This window comes from Leptosomus discolor, chromosome 4 (assembly GCF_034619465.1).
Source record: "Leptosomus discolor isolate bLepDis1 chromosome 4, bLepDis1.hap2, whole genome shotgun sequence".
NCBI classification, from domain to species: domain Eukaryota; kingdom Metazoa; phylum Chordata; class Aves; order Leptosomiformes; family Leptosomidae; genus Leptosomus; species Leptosomus discolor.
In genome coordinates this window covers 40074571-40087983 of record NC_141394.1, presented here as the reverse complement: position 1 = coordinate 40087983, position 13413 = coordinate 40074571, and positions in this window count along the sequence as shown.

The following is a 13413-nucleotide window of genomic DNA, read 5'->3' as shown; positions in this document are numbered from 1 at the left end:
AGCAGATGTAGCAGTATGAACAAACCGCTGTAAAGGGAGTTGAGTTTGTCATGCAGCTGGATTTACTTTGGATGAGCAGATCCTAAACCAGATTGTTCGTAATTCAGACACAGAACACATAGCTTCATCTTGCCTCCGTCTGAGTCAGAGATATTTTTCTTTTGAGTACTAAATATTTCAAGAGATGTGAACCTTCCTGAGAGTCCCCTTGCTTTTTATGCCTCTATATAAAAGGTTAAAAACATGTAAACTAGCATAGGAAACTCCTTGGTTTGACATTCAGACACTATCCTGCCTTGAGCCAGCAATACAAATAAAATTCAGGGTCTATTCTCAAATGAGTACGTTCCATGGCTAGGAATATAACCCATCACCAATTATCTGCCTTATCTAGTTAAAAAAGGGTAGGCTGACTTTGCTAGAGAAGTGCAGCAGCTGACTTCAGCCTGCAGGGACAATTGATTCACATTTAAAGTATGACAGGAGGCATATTATAAACTGCAACACAAATGTAAGTTGTTTACAAATTATTTTCTTCTTTCGCTCCCCACCACTTCTTACTAAAGAATGTACTACATTGCAGATTGCAAAGCATTTTGGGTGGGGGAAACATCTGGCTAAAAATGATTGCTCTTTTTCTGTTTATGTTTACATTCATTCACCTGTATATTACCAGAATGTTTTAGTGCTCTGCTTCTAAAGAAAATAGTCTAGTTGTCTTCTGAACCATTTCAGCTTTTCAGTGTTAATTGTCTTTCCCCCACATGTTCATTATTCTGTGCTTCACAGGTTTTAGTTTACTTTGTTTCTCTGCATTTATGTGGTGTTGACTTGGTTTCTTCACTCATCACTAGCACACAGAAGGTAACATTCTCAGTAGCCAGCCCTTTCCATAACCAATGTATTGTATGTATTATTTTGAAAGCTATAACGTGAATAATAAATATTTTAGAAAAGCCACCAATTGGACAGGTCTCTTTAAAATAGTAGTAAAACAGGATTCTAAGCCCACAGATTTTCTTTTCCTCCCTTCTTTCATCTGAATGCTTTCATACCTAAGAGCATACCTCTCTCTTTTCTGTACCAACCATGCCTTCTGTTATTCAGATGCAGTAAAAAAATGCCTGCTCATATTTTATTAAACAATAAACCACCCCATCAGGGCATAAATTAGATTAATTTGGGCATCCAGAATTCATTTGAGACTATGTTAGTTTTGTAAATCAAATGGCAAGAGATAAAGTGTTCCCGATAGCATTGGTTTAAGTAGAATTGACAACACGATCTTCATGAAAGCATCAGAATGATTTCTACCTGTCAAAGGCACAATCTCATCATAGCCTCTCAGAGCTGGCAGGGCAGAGCACCTTGCCTAAAGCGCTTAACATCTCTGAGGTATATACAAATGTATCCTACAGTTTCTGCGGTACCTGGTGTTCCCCGTATGTGATGCTGTGATGAGCACTGAGCAGAGGTCTGAGCATTCTGCATATGGGGTAATGCAGAGTATTCTTCATGGGCTCTTTCTCCTTCCTTCTTCTTTTACTTCTCTTCTTTTTAATTAAGAACAACAACAACAAAATCCCCCAGAGAACCAACCCAAGAACTACCAGTCCACCTATAACTTCATAGGCAGCAATCCTGAGGCAGAGCAGCTGACCAGATAGGCACAGCCATGAACATACCACATGTTTCACTCCCTGAAGTCAAATCATGATCAAGGCCACTTTTTTATATCATAATATGTCAGGGTATGATAGTAATTTGAAAGAGTGCTGCATCAAACTTTGGATTTATGGCATCCTTATAGTGTGGGGACCATGAAAACTATGCTTATGATTGCAGCCTTGGTCCCTGACATCCATATGCTAGTTTCTACTGGTGGTCCATATCTACTGGATACACTGTGCTATCTGTCATGGCTCAGAAAACTCTCATAAGCATTTTACAGGTTTATTCTGGTGGTAGCCATAGGAATTTTGCCTAATTCATCAAGCTTATGCTTAACAGGTCTCATCCCTACATATGCATTTTGTAGGCTAACACCAAATTGGAATGTGATGACTGCATAGAAGTATTTGTGCTTATATTTTGTAGGAAAAATATTAAATTTTATAATCTACGCATGTTCATATTTCCTGACATTCTCAGTTTATTATTGTGATCTAAATCCATTGTTCCGTCTATTTGTGGGGTTTTTTTTGTTTCCTAACAGAGGGAAATTGCGTTATGTTAAAAAAACCAGAGCAGAACTCAGGTTAATAGATTTTTAAGTCCAAATGGGTCTGTATAAACCTTTAGTCTGACCTGAATAAAACAAAAGTTGGAGCTTCTTTGAATTTCTGCCTTGAGTCTAAATCCTCTAGTTGAGCCGAGCTGCTCAAGCAGGCAGCAGCCTGTCTTGATTGCAGCAGCTATGTGGCCCATGGTAACTTGTCTCAGCACCTACCTCTTCTCACTATTAACATTCTACAACATTAAACAAGACAGAGATCATACTGCTTGAACTTCTGGTCATCAATCCTTATAGTTTTAGCTAATTATTTACAGAACTTAACATTTGTGATCCCCAGGGGCAAACTTGTGAAGTGTGATCCTTCTCAATCTATGAGTCACTTAAAGAGCTGATGGCACATGTTATGCAGGAGTCCAGATTCATTCATCCTGCAGATCACTGTGTGCTTAGGCTGACAGTACAGCAAAGGCACCACAATGTCCTGAAGCTCATGCCTGGATACCCTAGACGTGTTGCCGTAGTTCTCTTAATATTCCAGTATTTGTACAATCATATTTAAACCCATAGGGTGTTTGGCCAAAATGTTACTCTATAACTGTGATTCACTAATTATTCTTCACAAGCCCTTTTCAGAAACACTTCTGCCTATGAAAGAAGAATCCACTCTGTAAATCACAGCCTTCCTTGTTTGTTGCCCAAATACATGGCTGAACCTTTGCCTGTATTAAAATTCTTACAGGAAGACTGAGTCTAGCTAACCAGGAGGCTGTGGCCTGTCTTCTTCACTATTTATCACTAACCAGTCTTTGTGTCATCACAGACAGCAGAATTTCAGTGCTCTTGGCAAAGAAACCAACAAAGTACACCAAAAACTTAAGTTGATATAGGTCCCCAATAACAAATTAATGGAAGGTAAATAATAGATGCCCATCAGTTTGAGTCTATACCAAATATACTTCTACAATCCCTACCTATTTGTAATCTCATCAGAAATTATAAATACTTTATTAAGAGAGTCACACCATTATCAGTCACACAATTCCCCACACTGCCCTCCACAGAAATCAATATTTGACTAACCCATCTATCATCGGGTTATGACACTATCCTTCTGAAATGTTGGCTCAAAACTTTCTTCTTTTAGTAAGAACGTTATTAGTTGTCTGAAGTTTATAAATCTGTGTTTTTAATCTTCTGCAAACAATTTATTATTAACTCATATAGGTATTTCTACAATTCATTGAATCTTTTAAAAATGTACTCTCTGTCTCTCAGGGTTCAATTAAAACAAAATATTTAGCATCTTTTACACAGATGGATAAGTGAGCCATAGTGAGATGAATTACCAGATCCATAAAGAAGACATTGTAGGACTGGAGCAGAATCTATGTCAACAACTACAGTCCTGAAAAAAATTTTTTCTTCTCTTCTATACCATTTTGTTACGCCCAGGTGCATCAAGACCTTTTGCAATATTCCTTAAACAACAGATTGAGTAAATCAGCATCTATCTCATGGTTTAGCCTAGGGCTGAATCCAGAAAAAAGGAAATTCTTTAGTCTCTTCTCTTACAACTTTAAATATAAAACACCTAAACATCCTCAGAAACTCTCATATTTCCCCTAAAAATTCGTTCCATGGATTGACCTGTAGAAATGTGAGCAATGTCACACTAAAAATTACTCTAATATTGTGACAGAACAGGGAACTGAAAAGGAACTTCTGATTTCCAGGCAAGCCTTTATCAGTGCATCACCCTACCTTTCCCCAATATAATCCCTGTAGTTTGTGGATGATTTGTCCAATCTTCCAGTTACAGGCTATGGGATTTCAGTCTATGCTACTGTTTTTCTCTGAAGATTCCTCCTAGTAATGATAGTTTTCTATATACTTTTCCTCCCCCGATTTCAATTACGTAAATGCGTGTCCTTCAAAACACTGTCTTTGCCTGTGTCATTATCTGCTTCCATGTGAACTGCTTTGGATTTTTTTTTATGCCTGCTACATTAAAAAAAAGGCACAATGAGAAGGTGAGTTGTCTGAAGGTGGTTCAAACGTATTATGGCAACTTCAGAGGCAAAATTCTCTGCTGACTTTACACCCTGTATAAACTCACGGACCACCTTCACTGATTTTCCTGAAGCTGCATCCATGCTGCTGAGAGAAATAAAACAAACAAAACAGTAATACATTCTGTGGTTTTATAAGTTCCATCATTGAAATACACTTCAGGGCAGCAGGTGTACTAATGTGACAGAGAAGGGTTTTGCTCACTAACTTCAGTGGTTTAAATTAATGTAAGATTTGGCCCTAAAGCATTGTCTTCTAATCTTTAGATAAAAGCAGGAAAAGCTACTTATGATATACAGGTACACAGAAACAGATGTCAGCTGCTGACCACAAAACAAGTCTTTGGTATGCTATAAAAACGGAGTGCTTTCCAGGAATGCCTTATACCTCTCACTTTTGAGAAATTCTCTGATTTTCAAAGTGTCCACCTACTGGCACGAGCCCAAAATCTTTTTTGTTTCATTCTGTGTTATATGTAAACTCTAACTTGTTTCACTTCAGACTGCACACAAATAAATCATTTTCTGCAGTGAAGCTTTTTTCAAAGTGATCTTATTTAAGAAGTGCTATTGAATTTCAGAAGATGATGAATATATCTTCAGTATCAATAAATTCAAGAAACACTCTATTCTGCAGTCATCGCTGTTGATTCTTTACAGCTTATGTTCTTGTGCCCCCAAATACTAAGGAAAAAAAATAAGCAAAGTATGCTCCTTCTTCAGACATTCTCTCACATACAAGCCTTTCTTCAGCTGAGATCTCATTTCAGGCAGATAGGTGGTGAATGAATAGCACACCCCAGTAACCATTATAAAAAATCCTTCTATATTTAGGGAAAAGAATACCAACCTCCTGTGCACACAGACACTTCAGAAGCTACTTTGCGGCCCTTTATCAGACAATACACAAATGGAAACGAAGAGATTAAGTGGACCTATACAGGCAGTTTAGTTCAGACCTGGAGTGCTCCTTGAGAACACGCTGATTGTCTTCAGTTACTGACTTGTGCCCAATGGCAAAGACTGTCCTGGGGCACAGAAGCAGAATTTCTTTTAGGTGAATGCATTTAACCATATCCATTTTAATGTTCAGAAGTATGCAGCTGCCATGGATTGTGGTGTTTCCCTACCAAATTCAGAAAAACAGTCATTCAGCCCAGTACAGGTTTTATTTCCTGACTACACTCAAAAATACATGCTTAAAAGCAGTGATAAGCTGTACTCACTGGTCTCAAAAACAATGTTTGAAAGATGTGCCTAGATTTGGTAAGAATTTTTTTTTTTTGTTCTTTCCATGTAAACCCCAAGCTAGTAGCAGCAGATGAAACCTCCACTGTGTGGAGATTCAGCACATGTAGGACTGATGTGACTTGGCACAAGAGTGAAAGCCACTATTTTACGCTTTTTCCATTAGTGCTGCAGAAGGACTGAGTTTGCCCCTCTGCTTGCTGGTTTAACATGTTTACAAGGAAACTCATCCAGACCTTTTAGCAAGAGCTTGTTAAGAAAAGCACTATGTAACTTAATCACTGGCCACACACAGAGTTACAGACCAGGCCTGAAGTGTTCATGCATTTTTTATGTTACGGATAGAGATTTTAAGCACATCTATGTTTATTGTACTTTCCTTTAATATGTCTAGACAAGAAAACAACTCAAAAGGTAATATAATAGTCACAAAACAGACAGACGCTGTCTAAATGCTTTCCTGTGCTTCTTAAGTAAGGCACTAAAGCACAAAAAAAATGTTTGCTAGAGGTGCTGTTTTCATCATTTACCCCTTGGATGGCATCTGCAATAGCTCACAATATTAATGGCAGCCTGGCAACTACTTTCATATGTTTCATTTTTCTACAACACATTTTTAAAGAATTTGCATCAGCAATGCAGTAACATGTAATGGCAGGGACCACAATAACAGTAAGGTTCAGTTTGACATACCCACATACTCCTCTGTGTTTTCCTCTATGCCTCCTAGATAAGTACTGCTCACATACACACCATGAAAAAGTATCATTTGAGCCAAGGCAAAGCCTTTGAGGATCAGGGCCATCAATAATAAGTAATTCTTACTAGTAACAAATTGATGACCTAAAATATGGATCCAGGGGAAACCAGTTTCTGAATAGTAGGACAGAACTCACTTGGCAAAACTCATTTTTGTCCCCGTCAGCCTCATTCAGATAGATGCCATCTTTCCTGTTACTAAAAGGATCCATATATTCTTCCAACCACCAGCTCTGACAATTCTGCTGAAAACTATTTTTCCCAGTAAATCATTATAAGTTTGCCTTTAAAATGAGTTATAAGTATCTAAGCCTGAAATATGCCAGAACGGCAGTTAAGGAAGTTCAGAGGAAGAGAAAAAGGTGCTAAGCTTGTCAAGCTGAGACAGCGGAGTGTTATGAATGCAGCTACCTGGCAAATCAGTCACAGAAGGAAGTTAAGCAGAAAGCAGTACTCTTCTTGAGCTCCATAGTAAATCTGAGTGTGAAGTATTGACTGTCCACTACAAAAAAAGTTTAGAAACTTTTTATTGAGACCATCAAAGAAATTATTACGTGGTAAGCCCCAAAAGGTCAAGGTCAGGTAATTATTTTGAAAAAATTTCCACTAAAATTGTCCCTACACATTCATAAATGTGCCAAAATAGCACAAAATTTAAAGCTGCACAATAACTCCACTTTGAAAACTAACTGAGAAGCAAGGGATACAGATTCATGCAAATACTCTGTTCCAAAGTTCAAGCCTGAATAACTGAAGGAAAAATGCATAAAACATCCAGGATTTTCCTTTCTTCAGAACATGTATATCTGAATACACAGTCTCTTTCAGATAATACATTATCTCTGATTGGAAATGGAGGAGGTCAGAGTAACTAATGATCATTTTTTATCGTGGATTTATTACCTGTATAAAATGAGTTGAAGGCTTTACGTTAAACTAATGTAAATAGATGACCACAAAAAAAACTTGTTTCAAGCAATCTCTTTGCTTATGTCCTCAGTAAACCTTTCCAAATCCTTGTAACTGAATTCTTAGAATTCTTAGAAAAGTGATTTTTTTTTTAAAGCTCTTTTTAGGCCACTTTCCATATATTTTACAGCAATTCAGGTGTAAAAATGTGAGACCTTGCTAATTATTGTGTGTTTAAGGGATTAGCTAGACTTCTTTTTCTTACATTTAACATTTAACTTAGAAAAGAATACAAAATCCTTTTACCCTGGTGGTGTTTCTTCCAGATAAACACATTTGTACATGACAACACATTTTGGGAAAGCAAGCCTCAGCCTATAGATTAATCCTTTGGTCTCCCTGGGCTTCAAACTTCATTCACTACAAAACAATTGGAGAAAAGGCCAGTCAACACGCCAAGGGGAAAATGTCCAGCTCCCCAGCAAGTGAGTGTCTGGTAGGTGTTCGGAGATAATCCGTTTCAGATCTCCTATAGTCATTAAAGAAGGTCAGTTAACTAGTCTCAATAGTTCAGCTATGCAACAAATTTGACTTACCGAGGCTTTCTTCTTTGTTTGTTTGTTTTAAAAAGGGAAAACCAAATCAGTCAGGACCATACTGCAGCATCCAGTACCCGTTTTAGTTTGCAGGGAGAAAAAAAATGTACGAATCTACAGGTTTTAGAAAGAGGTTGGCTCAGGAGATATTGTTTTCCTAGTGGTTTTCATCTAGAGCTAGAAATGCACATGCAGGAAAGCACATCTGACTTTTTACTATAACAGCAAGATGCTGGCAGTTCTTTGTGGTTAAGTTCTCACTTGATACACTCAGATTGTAAAATTCTGAGCTCTCCCACCTTTTTACAGAACTAAATGTGATAAAATTGAGCATTAGACCCTTTCAAAATTTTCAAATCAAAGTGCTTTAAATGAGAGATGAATTGGACCATCTGGCTTAGGGAATTTAAATGACTTCCCACTCACATTTGGTATTTATCTATAATCAGACAAATATATCTGAAACTTTTCACTAGACCAACAAAAAAGCCATTACTTCCTTTGTCCTGCGTTTCTGTCCTTGCACGCTGCTGTGCAGTCCCAAAAGTACAGCTCTGTTCCTTTGCAGTCCATAGTATATTTTCACAACAAGAAGTTGTTAAGTTTGAAAAGAAAAATATTTTCTAAACCTGCTATTGGCTCCAAAGAGGAGCAGGATCAAGCTTCCCATGCAATGCATCTCCACCACCCTGCAACAGAGCAGTGTGGGAGACACAAAGACCACAGGGACCTCTCAGGAGTTGACAGCTGAGAACCACCACGGTGTTGATCTATAGCTGAAGGAACACATGCTGCCCATGGACTCCAGAAGTGGCATGTGATAACAAATGTGGATCACACACATTAATGTCAATTTTTTTATTTGATTTTACAGCACAGACACCTTGTCACAGCGGGGATGAACATAAATCCTCTTGTAAAGAATATTCATCGCTTCTCTGCACACATATTCTAGATACTGCATAGACTCACTTGCCAGTAACTTCATTACAGGGCACTTCCAAATTAACAGAGAAAAGTGATTTTTTTTTTTTTAAAGCTCTTTTTAGGCCACTTTCCATATATTTTACAGCAATTCAGGTGTAAAAATGTGAGACCTTGCTAATTATTGTGTGTTTAAGGGATTAGCTAGACTTCTTTTTCTTACATTTAACAGGCAAATCAGTTTCTTAGGGCTGTGAAGTATTTAGTGATAAAATGCTCCTCTATGTGTTGTCATTATTTTATCATTTTTTTGACTGCAAAGCAAGTGAAAGTTCCTTAGACCCGTTAGGAGCTTTTTTTTTCAGGATGGCAGAAGAATTAAGAAATTTGCTGTCCTATGAGTCTAATGGCAATTCATCAAGCTACCTTGGGGGAGAACAAGGTTCAAGAATGGCTTTAAAAAATCCCACAGTGAAGGAATCTGACCTTAAAGCAAACATGACTGGCAGCTCTTACCTTACAAGAACTTTTTTGGGTACAACCTGCAATATATAGATAATAAGGCAAGACTAACTTTTACTCAGGACAGATTCTTCAGTTCTTTCTTAGACAAAAATACAATTGACTAGATGACGAGGAATTACCTACAAATCATTTAAAGCCTTCTGCATTTTCTTCTTCTGAATCACAAAAATTTGTAGAGAATAGGCAAAAAAAAAATCTGGCATCCCATAAATCACTTTTCATTGGAAATAGCACAAAAAGAGTTTCTTCTTTATCCTTAAGCTGCCACATTACATTGTAACTACCAGCTTAATCAGAGATCTCACAGCATGCAGCCAGTCTGTCCCAGTCCCTGCTGTCACTAACAAACATGTCTGTTTCTGTCAGAAGTGTGAAGCTACTCAAATCCCGATTCTCTTTATTGCTTAGCCACAATAGTCTTTCTTTCCTGACAGCTAACATACAATAAATATTTACGGTAACTAATAAAGACAGACAGCAAAAAAATAAATAAAAAAACCAAAACCACTGAAAAATTTCTCTACTGCTTTCCTTCATACTGGCTAAGAACCTGCTATTGAGAGTCCCAGGGTCAAACAAATAGGGAGAGGATTGCTTTCCTGTTGCTACGCTTCCTGGTGACATTTGCTTCAGTCTTGCCGGGTGAACCCCAAATTTCTTTTGTAAGTAGCCCAACGAACCTACAGCTATCTGATCCTGAATGGTGAAATAAAATGAAGGTTTTAATCCCAGATTTATTTTAAGGTCAGATCTATAGTGAAATAAATCAAGTAACAGGAGAAAGATGCTGATTACTAAAACCATCAGCAGGTAAAATGCATAGACATAAAATACAGTGACATGGAAAACTTAGCGTTAAGTTTCAGAAATACAGAAATGGTAAAACAACCCAACCACTTCCCAAAGAAGAAAAAGCCAGATCAACAAGAAGTATCAGCATAGTAACAATTATGATTCAGAATAAAATTCTCTTGGGCAGTAGTGATTCATGGACTGTAGTAACTCTTGACAAGTGCAGCAGTTTGCTTGCATTTTTGAGTTAAAAATCTAAATGGCATGTGCTGTACAGAGTAGTTCTATTTTTGGGGGAGGGAATTCTTGTGCATTTATTTATACTAACTTTTGGCCCATCAAGTCTCTCAGTGTTCTTTCTGGAATTCTCATCTCCCCCCTATATCCCCTGTCTCCACTAAAAAAAAAAAAAAAAGAAAAAAGAAAAAAGAAAAAAAAAACCATCCCCCAAACACAACATAAACAACGAAAACCCTATTGATGTCTCCTCATTAAGGTCTTACGTATTATTCAGGAGCACAGTCACTATATTCTCACAGCATTTAAAACATCTGTCTTCTCTTCTAATAATGTTATGTAAAAGCCACAGCACAGTCCTGAGCTGACAATCCCATCCAAAAGAACTAGTTAGCAAGCTATTTGGCAAAATTTCATTTTTCCTGGGACTCCACTCTTCTTTTCAAAAATGTAAAACATTGAACTATAACTTGCAGCGCAGCCTTCAAAAATTCATGTCTGTCTAGCTGTTGCCATTTCCTAACTTGGAAGGATCTGTATATTAATTCCTGACAGACATTATTCTCTGGAATTCAACAAGGGCAGGGCAGAAGTTCACATCAAATAGCAACATGTGTCTGCTTTACATATAAAGCAGTTGGTTATTCCGATTTGTGTCACAGCAACACATGGATGCCCCAGAAAGATCTTGGCTCCATTTCAGTAAGTGGCATTTAAATAACATGGGCCCTGAATAATGTATACTGTCTTCTAGTACTGATAACAGGAAATAGATGAGGAAGAAGGATTGGCACATGCTAAAACCCATCTAAGATCAATGACAGTGAATAGAAAATGATTTTCTGATTTCCATTCCACAGAATCACAGAATGGCTGAGGCTGGAGGGGACCTCCGGAGGTCAACTTGTCCAACCCTCTGCTCAAGAAGGATCACCTAGAACAAGTTGCCCAGGACCATGTCCAGCTGGCTTTTGAATGCCTCCAAGGATGGGGATTCTACCACCTCTCCAGGTTCATGTCAGAGCTCTGTTCTCCAGACATATTATGAAGCTCACTTCAAAAAGATGTAAAAAGGAAAATAAATTGTGATTTATAAATTTCTAATGAAAACTAAAAATAAAAAAAATCCCAAATAATTTTGTTGTGATTTTAAAATTGTTTTTAGGGCATTCACTAATAGTCAAGATTTTAACAAGATTAGTGGTCTATATGATCATGAGCAGAACTCACATAGACATGGAACATTGATAACATTTTCCAAGCATTTTCCGTATGTTAAAAGCAAAATGAACAATTATGCAACTATTTAATTCTACCAAAATCTGGAACATATGTCACATAATAAAAAAATTAGCACAGTTAGTACTTTTTATTTGTTTATTTGTGTAGAATCAAGGTGTTGTTTGCGTATTGCAAAGGAGAAATCATGATCACTCTTTTCTGAGGACAAGAAGTTAAAATTTATCTTCTGGGCAGCAAATACATGCATGGAAGGTTCTGTTTGTTCTGTCATCTAGTGTTCATCCAAGAGTAGTCACTACCATAGTCTTTCTGGAATCAGCTCTTCATGATAAATCCCATTCTGCAGTTAGTAACAGTGGCATTATCCTTGTCTATTGAAAATTTTCATTAGGCACTGCCTTCACAGACAGAATTAATCATAAACCTGATCCTAACCCTTTAAACTCAGATAAAATTAAAAGAATAATGGAATTGCCTTTTAATTACATTGCAAAGTTTCATACTTTTCCCTCAAAAATGAAGATGGCAAATTTTGGTGTCTCAGAGATAGTACAATCAATATACATAATACTGCAGAATGCAGGAAGACACTTGCTGACATTTTTATGGAATGACACTTCAGAAAGATACACACTTTCTGTATCTGCATGCCAAATCATGCTAGGACTACAGACTAGCAGCTGAGAAAGAACAAATCCTAAGAACAAGCTAGTGTAAAACATCACCACCACCACGTGAAACACTCCAAGCAAGCAAGCAAATGGGAAAAGGAGGGGCATAATCAGGGGGAAAAAAAGTCTTTAAAGGAAATGTAACAACTATTTCATAGGCAGAGTCCTGTATCTGAAGAAACAACTTCCTAAAAAAACATATAAAAAAGCAAATCTGAAGGCATTACTAATCTTTCTTCTCTTCCATGCATTAACACTCACATTCGCTCTTATGAATAACTACCCAAAGAAAATAAGGAGCACAAAAGGGCTAAATAACAATTAATTCTTAACAATTCTAGGGACAGATCTGTCTCCTTTTCCTGCAACGTCCCTGTGGGGAGATAAAAGAATCTGACCCCCAGCTGAACTTGGCCTTGTCCCTAGATACGCACTGTACATATTTAAGAAATGCACTTAATCTGAAATGAGCAAGTACCAAATGAGAAAATTCTGAGGTTTGAATCTAAGAAGCAAAGAGGTTTGGCATCTTTTGAAAACTTTTAGGTCTGGAAATTGTAAGAGAAATTTTCCAGAAGAGATTTGCAGTGTTTCCTAGTGTTAGCAGGGTGAACAATGAATTTGTTAGTTCTAACATCACCAGCGCAGTCACTATGGCATTATACACTTCCATTATGGGATCTGGCAGACAGTGGCAAGTGCAGTTACCCACAGACTTTTTTTTTTTTTTTAGATGAAATTAAAGTAAGTATGAGATTTTAGTATGCATATATTTTGCCCTCTAGGGAAAAAAAAAGGGGGGGGGGGGGGGGGGCGCGGAAAAGAAGTAGCAACAAAATCTTTTACAATTGCTTTAGTTAAAAACTAATTAATTACTTTCTTCCAGTAACAAAAAAAGTCAAATAAGTGAGTTTCAAAGAGACTTTCAGCATTTAACTAAGACTGAAATAAAAGTTCAGGTTCTAACAGGAGTGGGGTATTCAATGATTTGTCATGAAAAAATATTACAATTAAACTGCTAATAAAGGCCTTTACCTTCACAAGCATGTTAGGGTAAATTATCAGTGACTCCTTTATGCCAGACAAATGCTATTAATGCCAAAAAGCTTGGTGAAAGGAATGATTATTATTTTTACATCCTTCTTTTATTAATACTACATAAGATCCTTAAGTAAGATGTTACCCAAAATACCAATTCCAGCCAA